We start from the raw sequence: 12,965 nt of genomic DNA, 5'->3' as shown, positions 1-12,965 counted from the left end.
TTTGTTTTATTTTTTAATTAAAAAAGAATCTTCTGTTGCAGGATTTTAAAAAAGGAGGAGATAAAAACAGAGTATTTTAGAATAAAATCTCATTTTTTTATAAATTTCTTTTAATGGTTTGGTGGTTATGATTTTGAAAAGAATGTTAACAAAAAATCAGTTTTTTAGCAAATAAGTTTTGTTAAAGAAAATTTGACTTTATTTTTAAATAAAAGTTTTTTTTTTCTTTTAAATAATCTTGTTAATTTCGAAATAAATAAAAAAAAGTTATTTATTTTTTGGTTTTAATTTAACAAAATTCGTAGTTTTTTTTTTAGTTTAAGAAAATAAATTAAAACTTTTGTTTTTGTAAAAGAATACAATGTTTACATCTTAGGATGTTGGAATAGTGTTAAGAGGTTTCGGTTTTTTAATGTACATTATTCAAGTTCGAGTCTTTGCATGCCTCATTTTATCATTGTTTTCACTAAATAATTATTTTAAATAAAAGATTTTCTTTAGAGTTTTTTTTTTAACAAAATTCAAAAATACAAAATGTGTATTTTAAAACGGATTGTAACTTATATCCCAAGGTGGTGGCACGTTGGTGAGACGTTGGAGTATCATCACTCATATAGCAAGTTCAAGTCTAAATGCACAAAAATATTTTTTTCCTTGGACCAAATACAATAATAGGATAATTTATGACAAATGTGGTACCGTTTTCGAACGGATGTTGTAGGGTGCTAACACCTTCCCTACGGTCGACTCCCGAACCAAAAATTTGTTTTCGCAAACCAAGTTAGATGATTGGTGGCGAGTCCAAACCCTTATCTCGAAAGAGACCCTTGAGGGGATGACGTCGGCCGCTCCGCGTCGCGATGACGTTGCGACAACATTTATTCAAAGTCCTGCAAACTGATTGACAATAATATTATAAACTGACTAATTTTAAGCTTATAATCATTAGGTGACCTCAACATACCGGTTAACGACATCCATGATATCATTGTCGAGACAATTTCTCAAGGGGTTTATCGAATACATCATGCTCTTTGAATAATCAATTATGATTAATATCCAATGAGATTTATGAATTAAAATTAAATGAGAAAATAAGTTAAAATAGGCACACTAAGCACTGTAGCTATAGAAATGATGAGGATTTACCCACTATTATATGAAGAAATAAGCAATTGAGGACTTACCCACTATTGTACGAAGAAAGAAGCAATTGACCCGACTCCATTGACATAAGTTGTTTTGTCAAAGTTTCCGATCGTGATTCTTTTGACGGATTGGATTTCGAGAGTGATTCAACATCTAGAAATTTATACAAATGCGATGCACCTTGCATCACCAGGTTATTGTATAAGTATCTAGAAAACAAAATAAAAGTCAAACATTAGCGATATGACAATTTTATCGTACTGGTGATCTCATTAGAAGCCACGACACTTACATGATGTATGCATCTATGCAATGATCAGTTATCGACTTCATATCACAAAAAGTTTGTACGACGTCCATCCATATCTTACAAATGCCCAAAATTAGAACTCCAAATTAAAAAATCCAAGAATCTAAATTACCAGCTTAGGGGAAAAATCCAAATGCCCATATGAAAACTAAAAATAAAACTAAACCGAGAATGCCACACGTTACAATTTACACCCAAACACTTCTTCAGGCACTGTCAAATTTATTTCAGACTTACAGTTCTTCATTTCACAGAGCAACCTTACAAGTTTTAGGGGTCTATTACAAACCTTCTAAATTCTAGACTTACACATTAACAATTTCATGGAAAAATATAACTTTCACTGGATAAATCATATAAAAAAGTATATAATGACATGATATTCAAAATATGACATAATTCACACCATTCCCAAAGACTATATTAGAGTATACTTTTATCTTTTGTTATGTTCTTCTTTTCTTTTCCATTAAATTATTTATAATGCGTTGTAATCACAAACATTGAACAATAAATCTTTCTTAATTATTTTTCTCTTTTCAATTCTACTTTTGTAACAATTGGTTATCCCAAATTCCTACATAAAACTTCTACTATCCTACGGCAAAAGGGGGTCCAATCCGATCCCCTTTAATTTTTCTCCTCTATATTTCTCCCCTTTTTGATCGCCCCTTCTTCGCCCCCTGATTTTTCACATTTTCCAGCTCTCACATCCCAAATCATTATCGATTCTTTTGTTTTTTAAGATCTTTGTCGCCTTTCTGGGTTTATTTGAATGAGAATTGTGTTTGTTCATTGTAATTTTGTATTCCAATAATGGGGGTAAGAAGTATAATATAATTCTCTCTCCGTTGAAATATCTTTACATTTATTCTATACGGAACACAAAAGTGATTGGGCATCTATTTTTGATCTAACAGAACAGAGAGGGAAAGTTAGGCGCGAGGGTTGGGTGGAAAAGGGGTTAGATCTAATTCCAATAAAGAATAGAAAATCACAATACCTCTCTGATTGACGAACTGCAGCGCTCAGATCAGTGGGGACGGAGTTTAGCGACACCCGTAACGGGGTTACACGGTGACGAAGTTCAGCAGTGTTCAACCTTAACTGGCTGCTAACAGCGTCAGAGTTCGTGGTGGCCGATCGATCACGATGGAGGAAGGGGTGTTGGTTTGCGTGGTCTTCGCAATGGAGGGGAAGGGGTGGCGGCTCATCACATGTGAGAAGGGGTAAAGAGATTTAGCGGATTTTGAGCCCCTTTCTTATTATTAGTAAGATACGGCTAGCCCGCTTCCAGGGCTAAGCGATCTGTCGAAGCTGTGGGATGTAAAAATGCATCGGTAGGCTAGAGTGACTCCTAGCAACAAACTTGTATGAAGGGCCCCATGGAGTCTCTTTTTCGGGGAATGTAAACAAATAAATCGTGCAACGAGGACTTGTTGCGCGCCCCAAGAAAACCGCGATTTGATAGAATCGAGGACGGACCGAAGAGGGAACCTCGAAGGGCACCCAACAACATCAACTTCCCGTATTAAGCTTTTATTTCTCATTCACAAATCCATCTTTGTTTATACTGCTAACTCTCAGTTTGGTCCTACTCTGGTTCATTTTGTTACTAAAAACAGAGGAGGACTCAAAGAATTTTGAGCTATGAGAGCCAAAGTGCCCTATACAAAAGAGTGATCAGTGACCGGGAAGTCCGCTTCAGTCGTTTGAGTGCCATGCCCCGCCGCATTGCATTGGGAGAATAGGTAGGCCAGTGGCACATCATCAGGAGCGGTGCGAGGAGTTAACGACCAAACGTGCTGCAACCTAGGGATCAAATTTAGGGTAAAGGATAAAGGGGTAAGGAGATTAAGGGTAAAAAAATAATAAAAATAATGGATAAAATAAGTTTTAAAAAATAGTATTTATTCTTAATGGGGTGCACAATTTATTCTACCGCATAAATTAGGCTTTTATGTTTTGTTAACTTAAATTCCAACCAATTAGCTTAAAAGATCCTTAAGTTAATTTCTTTTTTTTTTCTCTATTTTTTCTCCTTGTTTTTTAAATTATAAATTTCAATAAAAGTTTGTATTTTCTTTTTCTTAGGATTTGCAATTTCAAATTGGATGTTGAAATTGTAAGCATTAACTAAAAATTTTTGGATGGAACAATTTTGGTATTAAAATATATAAATAAAATGAAAAAGTAAAAAATAAAATTTGCAATTGTCTGGGAGTTAATATTTAAATAATATTTTGATATAAATCTATTTTCTAAAATCTATAAATTTAAGGGTCCATTTGATAATGATATCTTTTTTTGGTCTTTGATTTGTTGTTTTTAAAAACAAAATTTGTATATGTTTAATAACTATTTTTATTTTATGTTACAAAAAATTTAAAAAATTGAAAATATATATTAAGAGATAGATAGATGATAATGGTGTGGGGCGAGAGTGAGAATGCATTGGTGCCCGTGAACAATGTCAGAGGTCCTATCGGAAGCCCAACCTATAAATAGAGACCTCCTTTCTCATTTTTAGGTGCACAGAACTATATCCTTCACCTGCATTCGTCTAAGCTCGTCCTTAGAGTCAGTTCGCCGTTGCTGACCTTCACATAATTGGCCAATTTTTTCATGAAACACTAGTTTAACTTGAAAACATATGGCAGTACAAGAGGGGCAGACATATGACACCCATTTGAAGCTATACAAACCAACTAAAATTCGTAATAATCAAAGAACATAAGAAAAACTAACTTCATCCACAAACAAAAAAATTGAAATGGAAAACAGATGTGTGAAACCTTTCATGACGGTTTCAGTTTCATGAAATCTCGAACTTTTATGACATTTCCAGCCGTTTAAAAAAACGTCATAAAGTACCAAAAATCCTACATCTATAAATATTTGTTGTTTCACTCTAATTCAATATTTTACAACATTTTTAAGATAGAATAAAAATTTTAAATTACATATTCACTTTTCATGACATAAAATGTCATAAATTGACAAAAAAAAAAAATTGCGAGTACAAATAGAGATATATTTTCTTGCTAAAAAACACAGCTCAACATTTCATGAAGTTTAAAAAATATCACAAATGACAATAAATTCGTTAGTCGTCATATTTTCCCACACAAAATATTGCTCCACCATTTCATGACGCTTTTTAAACATCACGAAAAGCAACCCTTTCGTGACGTTTCATAAACGTCACTAAAATATAGTGTTCCCACTTCTCGAGACGTATAAAAAATGTCAGAAAAAGCCTCACCTTTTCATGACGTGTCTTAAGTGTCACCATAACTTTAGTTTTCCAACTTTTCATGATATTTTTTAAACGTCACGAAAAAACCAAAAATCCGGCGAAAAATGGGTCTTATCATTTCGTGAGGATTATAAAACGTCACGAAAAATAACTTTTCGTGACGTTTTATACACATCATGGAAAAGCCGACAATCCGAAGAACTCCGTCTTTTCCCGCAAAAAACGTGCCTCTACATTTCGTGATGTTTAATAAACGTCATGAAATACTCACTCACTTTCGACTTTTTTGTGACGGTTAGAAAAAAGTTACGAAAACTCAAAAATTCGAAACACTCCGTCATTTCCTGCCAAAAACATGCCTTACCCTTTCGTGACCTTTTTTAAACGTCATGAAAAACCAACTTTTTGCCAAACTTTTGGTGACGGTTAAAAAACATCACAAAAGGTAAAAAATTCATTTATTGACCTTTTGTGACTTTTTGCCAAACGTGCATCTTTAGGAAAAGCATGACATAATGTGTAACGCAATGCATTTGTAGTTAAGTTAGTAGTCTTATGTGTCATGGATTTAGGTAAGATTAATGTTATGCATGGAATACCCAATTTAAGCAGTTATGTTATGCAGCTAGATGTATGATATGACATGTATGGTTTCTAGTAAGGGCTAGCCCTAGGAAACAAACTAGTTCATGTTAGTGATATTTATGAGGGTAATTACCCTATAAATATTACATGCGGAATTGACAGTTATGGTATGGGGCATTTATGCTTAGCATGTCGCCAAATTAAGGATTTAGATATGTTAGTCTATGCTAGCAAGTACAAGTATGTTAAGTTAGGTTGTTTGATGGTTTATATGTTAGGTTGAGGTATGCATGCATTTAAGTATGATGCGTGTGTTTGTGCATAAAGGTTCCTTATGATGGGAACTATTACTGAGTATTTTTATACTCACTCTATGTGGTTTTAAGTTTTTTTTTACAGATAGTTACATAGATGACAAGAACAACGTCGATAATGACCTTGGCATTGATGAGGGGGAGATATAAGACACACTTTAATTTATTTATAATTTATACTTTTAATTATGACTAGACCACATTTTTACTTTGTTTTATTTAAGGATGATAATTCATGATTTCCGCTGCTAGAGATTTATAAATTAAGTTTTATTAAGTTATTGTTTTCATTTTTAAATGAAAGAACAATTTTATCTTATTTTATTTTAACAAAATTATGTTTTATGAGTAATTATCTCAATTTGATATTATTAAATACATATAGAAAATTGGGGTCATTACACAAGCCTCCGAAAAGCAAAAACTTCAAGGCTTAATCGTGAGTATGAGACCCCTCCAGGGGTCCCACTTGGCAATTTACTTATAAGCCTTGATTAAAGGCTAAAAAGAATAGGTTTGTATGCTTAGTTAATGGTTATTTGGGATGAAAAATGTAAGTTCATGCCTATAATTTAGGAAGAATGTGCATATTTTGTGATTAGGGACATTGTAATTCAGTTATAGGCAAATGAAAGCTAATCTGTGTAAATATCTTTATTTTGTAAGGAAAAGTGAAGATTGATGATCACAATGCGTCAGACACATCGTATGCCCAGAATTTCCAGCTTACTAGAGGAATGCACTAGTCAAACTGCTTTGAAAGTTCCAGCTTCACAATGCTTCAGCTACATTTGATGCCTAGATGATCAAAACGTGAATAACCACTTTTGACCAAGTAATGGTCCAAGCTTTTTCTCTTAAGATCTCTACAACAGCAAGTAGTTACCAACTTCCCATGGAATTCTCCACATATTGTTACCTCCCAAGCCTATATAATGAGCTTCCTGATGGGATGTGAATCCCAGAGCGGAAGCGAATCTTCGTTCATGATTTTTTGAGAAAACAAAACAAAAGTGCAAAGAAGAAAATACAGGGGAAACTTACGTTTGAAGAACTTTTCTTCAACGATTTCCACCTGAACACCACCACCGAATCTTCCTTGCTATCCTTTTGGGTCTTCAGATCGTGCTTGTGGGAGCACCATTTGGAATCTTAGGGAGAATTTGAGAGAGAGAGCCTTTCTTGAGAGAAAATCCTTGGGTATTCAGTCTGTGTTTTTCCTTGGCTGTTTTTGCAGAACACTTTTGCAATTAACCAAAAACAGAGTGACGTGGGGAGTTACCCCACGTAACTTAACTCCCCACTCCCCTGCAAAAATGCATGGGAGTTAATAATTAATTAATATTAATATAATTAATATATTAAATAATTGTTAATCAAATTAATAATTAATTAATATTAATTAATTAAATGTAATATTAAATAATTAACAATTAATTATTTAACATTTAATTAAATATCTCATATTTAATTAAACCATATTCTCTCGTATAACCTATAGATTTAATTATCATCTTATGTGCATTAATTTTTTAACTTATAGTTTTAATATAGATCATATTCATATTAATTTTATTTGAATCTCATTCAAATAATTTCTCTCATAATATATAGTTTCAATTTAGAATTAACTATATATTATAATGTATCAATGTACATATATTCCCTTAAGTAATTTGAACAGTTCGAATTATTCCAAAAACTTGATCCTCGTTTTACCCGTTATGAGCTAGCAAGGGGACATAATGAACCTACAGATCAGAAGCTCCAACGATGTGAGATTAATCGGTCAAACTCATTGACCGAGTTAATCAAGATTCGTTAACTACGGGTCATTCCACTAAAGACCCGCAGTTGCACTCTTCTCACAATGTTTTCGTGTCCATGGATATACGACCATTAATGACGAGTCAATCCTTCACGAGTGCTCGTAACTCAAGTTGGGTCCAATTACCGTTTTACCCATGAGTTACATCTTACTCCTTAAATACCACTGCTCCTCTAATGAACAACCCGATTATGGTCCGACCAATAACCGGAAGTCCCTCTCAGGCCAATGAGAGGGTGGGGCCCCTTGTTCAAGTCCCGGAGTCAGTATTTAAGAAAACACTCATCTACTCCCCTAACATCGGAGAGGAGTGAATTTCATCTTGTGAAGTTATGTTCCCAGCTCCCCACTCGGTCTCGTCCTCAAAATGGTAGGAATATTAGTCGGCAACTCGGGCCACTCTTACCCATACAGATCAAAGGACGAGCCTTCACGGGCAGGAGTCCACAACTCACTCAGGATTGAGAATGAGTTGTTTGGTCATCCTATAAAATAGCAATCTGTTAGTTAACGGCATTATATCTAAAGATTGGCTATTTCAGAGTCCGGTCTTATACAAACTCATTGTATAGGATACCCCCACTCGCATGTCTCCACACGAACGACCACTACTAGAAATTCAGTCTACCGTGACGTTTTTTTGACGTCACAAAAAGCTTTCGTGACGTTTTTAACACCGTCACATATACGCCCATCACGAAAGGTATACGAGACGTTTAAAAAACGTCACAAAAATTAGCACACGTGACGGTTTATTAGCGTCATGAAAGACATGGACTTCCACGACGTTCATAAACTGTCATGAAAAATGATTTCGTGACGGTTATAGAATGTCACAGAAAGACCTTGAACAGGGGAGGAGATGTCAGGTGACATCCTTTCGTGACGGTGTTTAAACGTCATGAAAAGTTTATTCCATGATGTTTGATAATCGTCCTAAAAAATATTTTGGTGATGGTTTAAAAACATCACTAATTATTTTATTTTGTGACGATAAAAAGAGGGTCACTGAATATGTATTTAATTTTGATTGCAGATGTCGCAGAATTAAATATCATATTGTCAACTTGTCGATCGAACACGCAAATATATTAATTTACCATAACAAAGTTGAAATGTATCAAACATGAACAAGGAAGCTAATATATTAATTTAGAATGTACTAGTATTCTCAAACACAAATTACATAATTACAGAATTAAACATGTTCCTTACACACCAACCCCAACAACGATGCTCAGCCACCAATTAGTTGCATTCCTAATTGTCGACATCTTTGGGGTAAGAAAGACCTAATGAAAAAACAATACCCAAGTTAGATAAATGATTAAACAAAAACCGACCTACTTATCAACATTCATAGTCTTCCTTATCAACTTACTCGATAATATAAATAAAACAACCAACAGACAACCAAACAGAAGAAACGCGATTCAAATAAACCACATGCCTACACTTTTTCTACATCCTTAAATTACATAGCACAAAATATCAGTACAATCATCCTGTAAGGAAAGTATCAATATGATATGATAACCAACAAAATGATCAAACAAAGTTCCAACATAACAGAAGAGGTTACAATAACAAAAATAACCGAACACTTCTTCTATATCCTTTAGCAGCATAGCACAAAATGAACTTAAACAATATAACACAAACTAGCTAGTATAGCAGAGGGATTGTAAACGTACATTCCTCGTCTATAATCAATATTCAGTATTCCTTGTAAACATACTCAATAATATAACTATAGTCCCAACATATAACAAGTTCGATTCATAAGTATTTAATATTCAAATGTTATAGTATGAATGATGACGAAAAGCTTAAAATAGCTTACCTTTGTTGTGATGGAACTTTGAATGAAACGGTCACAACATGCTTCAGCTCACCCGGACGCAGTTCGACAAGCATTTCAAACCCTTACAACTTTTTCTTCTAGTACGAAGATTGCTCCTGTCATATAAACCAATAATAAGCAACTTAGGAAAATGAGCTTTCTAAAAAAACTTAACATAAATAATAACATCCAAACAAAGTTTTAAATAATATAGTACCACAGCTACTCTATTGGTTGTTACTTTTGCAAGAGCCAACTCTCCGTCAAGTGTTTTCCTTTCTTCTTGGAGGAGACAGAAATAAATCTCAACTATTTTGGTAATGCTCCAAGAATTCACTACTACAATTAGGGCAGGGTATTTGCTTGGGGGTAGAGTAAAGATTAAAATATTGGATCTTCGATCAAAGAGATGTTATCCAACAATAGTATAATAAATAACCTACAAGCCCTACTGTTGATAGGAAGTACCAAAACCAAGTTCATTTCAAAGGAAATCAGTGATGAGTACCCTCCTTTAAACCCATGAAAATGTTGATTGCCACGTAAACCATGAACATGGTGACCAAGTGTATTTCAACTAAATTCAATTAAATGTACCAATTAACCAGACTTGGAAAGTCAAACCGAAAAAGTACACGAACTTTTTTTTTCAATTAACACGTAAAACAACCACTAAAGTACTTCCCACCAACATCAAGAATTATTAAAGTAGCCACATAAAACAAGACAACCAGTATAACATACAAATGACATGGAAAAAAGCAAGTAAAAGTAGAAATTAAAAATAGAAATTAAGTATATAAGGAAGAGCAAAGAAGACAAATAGACCTCTTCTTCAAACATAAAGAACAAGGTGATCAAAAATCACGTTTCACATGAAATCATTAAAAAACGTATGGAAATAATTTGAAGAACTATTGAACAGCTACACGAAACAAGCAAGCAAAGATAAATAAAAACAAGAAACAAGTAAGCATTTCTCAAAATAAACCTAGCTAAAAGCTTCATGTCCCTTGCTTTATGAATTCTATTATACTTGGAAAAGTTTCATAGTAGCCAAATTAGAAGAACCCGAAAAGAAAATATAGCAATAATTATAATAAAAATCAAACTAAAATCATACTAAAAAACAAGCATAGTTTTGAAGATCAATCTCTCATACTGAAACGAAATTTAAGGTAGAACTTTCTACAATTCCAAAAAGGCATCATACTCATAACAAAAGAACAACTAATTAAATCTAACACACTAACATAACAACTTTACTTATATAACAAATAAACTAATAAGTCACTTATCGACGCACCAACCATAAAGAAGTTAGGTTTCATTGAATATTTCATATTTACAGCAACAATTAATCAAATCAACAACCAATACAAATTAGTTCACAACGTACCTTAAATACAAGCAACAATGAAAGCCGGAATGCACCACGAAGGGAAGAAGATTCAGCTCAAGATTGATCAAAATAACTTAAAAACAAACCTCAAACAAGTCACAAGTTATTTTCTATAACATTAAAAAAAAATTAGGAATAGTGATTAATCCAGTTTAATGAAAACCATGTCAATAGAAAGAATTCGTACCTTCCTCAAAAATTGAAGCGCATGTGAACTTGGTTAAAATTTCAAGGCTTGAGATATTCTCAAGAACCATTACATTATTATCTAAAGCTGCACAATTTTTTTGAATTTTCTCACACAAAATTAACTATGAATTTAATAGGGACACATCTTGACGGCTTTGTCTTTTATTAACCACCCAACTTCCTATTTAGGAAAGAAAATAAAATAAAATTAATTAAGCAAGCTGGAAGAACTAGGAAGAGTTTAAATAGGAAGATTTGTATAATAGTTAAAAATATAGGTATCTCTAGATTTCAAGTTAACAATGAAAAACTAACTGTTACACCTACAATATGCATACAACTAATTAGGCTCACCAATAAATTACACTTTATGGTCTCAAACCAATGCAAATATGCTTCAGAATTACTAAATAGTCATCAATTAAATCTTCGGAGTAAAAGACTTTAACATGATGAATCAAAAGTCTACATCAATTACCTTCTTGTGCACTTGTTTTCATTTTGTGATCTAGGTACACAAAGGATTATGTACAACAATAAAAGTTAGTCTAACAATGGATGAGATACCATGAAGAAGTTAAAAACTAATCTTCTTAAGGACAAAACTTGCCTACTGATTGCCCATTTTGGAGATTTTCAAATGTGTTTCAAAAAAGAAAAAGTTTTTGTCTCTCCCTCTTTAGAGTCTCAACTCCCCTATGTCAAAATCTCAAGAGTTGTGTCAAAATCTCAAGAGTTGGGCAGCATTGTATAACTCTTTTTTTAAAACATATAGACCTTTAAATAAATGCAATACAAAAATCATTGCAATCAAAGTTGTCAATCAATCAATGGGGCAAAGCACGGAAGAGTCAAATGGAGATAAAAATTTGTTGATGAAACTAAATAAAAACTAAATGCAATAGGACAAAGCACCAAACAATCAAATAAAATATTTATGATGAAATGAATAATTACCAATTTCAAATGCAAGTTTAGAAAGAGTAGAGCAACCGGGTCCACCGATGAGCCAGAGAAGGAGAGAGTCGGAGTCTACAAAATAGTGAAACAACTGGACTTCTCTGAATCCCCCACCCCACGTATATGTAATTTCAAGTCCAACAAAATTTTCCCTTCCTATTTCTCACTCAAACCCTAGAGAGAAGCATAAGAAATCAACTAACCTGGTTTCAAGTACAAAAGGAAGAGGAAAAATGTTTAAAGAAAATATTTACCTTACGAGCGACTGACGACTAGGAGCGACGGCCACAGACGACGGATGGCGAGCAACGAACGAGGAACGACAATAGTAGGGAGAGGAAAGTCGATTTGGAGGGTGGGCGCGAATGAGGTAGAATGGTGGAGGGTGAAGAGCAGCAGCCACAGACGGCAGACGATGGATGGCGGCGGCAGTGCAGGGCTATGAACAGACGAACGGCGAGGAGCGGCTGTGCTTGGGCGATGGCGATGAAAAATCGATTTGGGGGTGGGAATGAATGGGAGAGAGAAATGAATTTGGGGATTATTTTTAAAACACCATCTTCCCCACGTATTTACCAAAATCTTTTAAGTTAATTTAACTCTTTTTCTCTATTCTTTTTCTATACTTTGTAATTAAATTTGAAAAAGAAAATTTGTATTTTCATTTTTCCAAAATTTGTAATTTCAAATTGCAATCCTTCATATTGAAATTATAAGCATTAATTAAATCTTTTTCGTTGGAAGAAAAAAAAATCTATGAAATTCTCTTTGTAAAATTCTCTTGATTAAAATTTCTTGGTTAAAATCCTTCGTCTAGAATTGATTAAAATTCTTTTTGTAAAATTCGCTAACTTAATTTATTTTGGTCCAACAAAATTAAACTTAAACTAATTTAAATCCTAACTTACCCAAAAATAGAACCCTAAATTTAGAAAATTGAAGGATTTAAATTATGGGAAAATCCGAAAGCATAAATTAAATCTTAAAAGCAAACTAAGTCGAGAACGTGGGTCGTTACATTTAGGGTGAAAAATAATATAAACTAATGGAAATTGACCCATTCCTAAATATTTTTTCTTTTAAAATTAAATAGAAATACAAAAATAATATTTATTTTTAATGGGAT

At 33.3% G+C, this 12,965-nt stretch overlaps 1 long non-coding RNA gene across 2 annotated transcripts; it reads right to left on the bottom strand.

Annotated features, from left to right (window-relative positions):
* Positions 1-590: 590 nt before the first annotated feature.
* LOC148210740 (uncharacterized) lies at positions 591-2,837 on the bottom strand. Of its 2 annotated transcripts, XR_015791827.1 has the most exons (4): positions 2,463-2,837; positions 1,442-1,515; positions 1,188-1,358; positions 591-897 (listed from the first exon to the last, which is right to left on the bottom strand). It is a non-coding gene; the product is annotated as an uncharacterized LOC148210740 (long non-coding RNA). The 2 variants fall into 2 exon arrangements; XR_015791826.1 differs by lacking the exon at positions 1,442-1,515 and having other exon boundaries at positions 2,463-2,800.
* Between the last annotated feature and the right edge of the window lie 10,128 nt (positions 2,838-12,965).

The sequence above is a fragment of the Momordica charantia genome (genome assembly GCF_013281855.1).
Source record: "Momordica charantia cultivar OHB3-1 chromosome 6 unlocalized genomic scaffold, Mcharantia_2.0 BLBB01000006.1, whole genome shotgun sequence".
Taxonomy (NCBI): Eukaryota; Viridiplantae; Streptophyta; class Magnoliopsida; order Cucurbitales; family Cucurbitaceae; genus Momordica; species Momordica charantia.
This window is presented reverse-complemented; position numbering and strand designations above follow the sequence as displayed.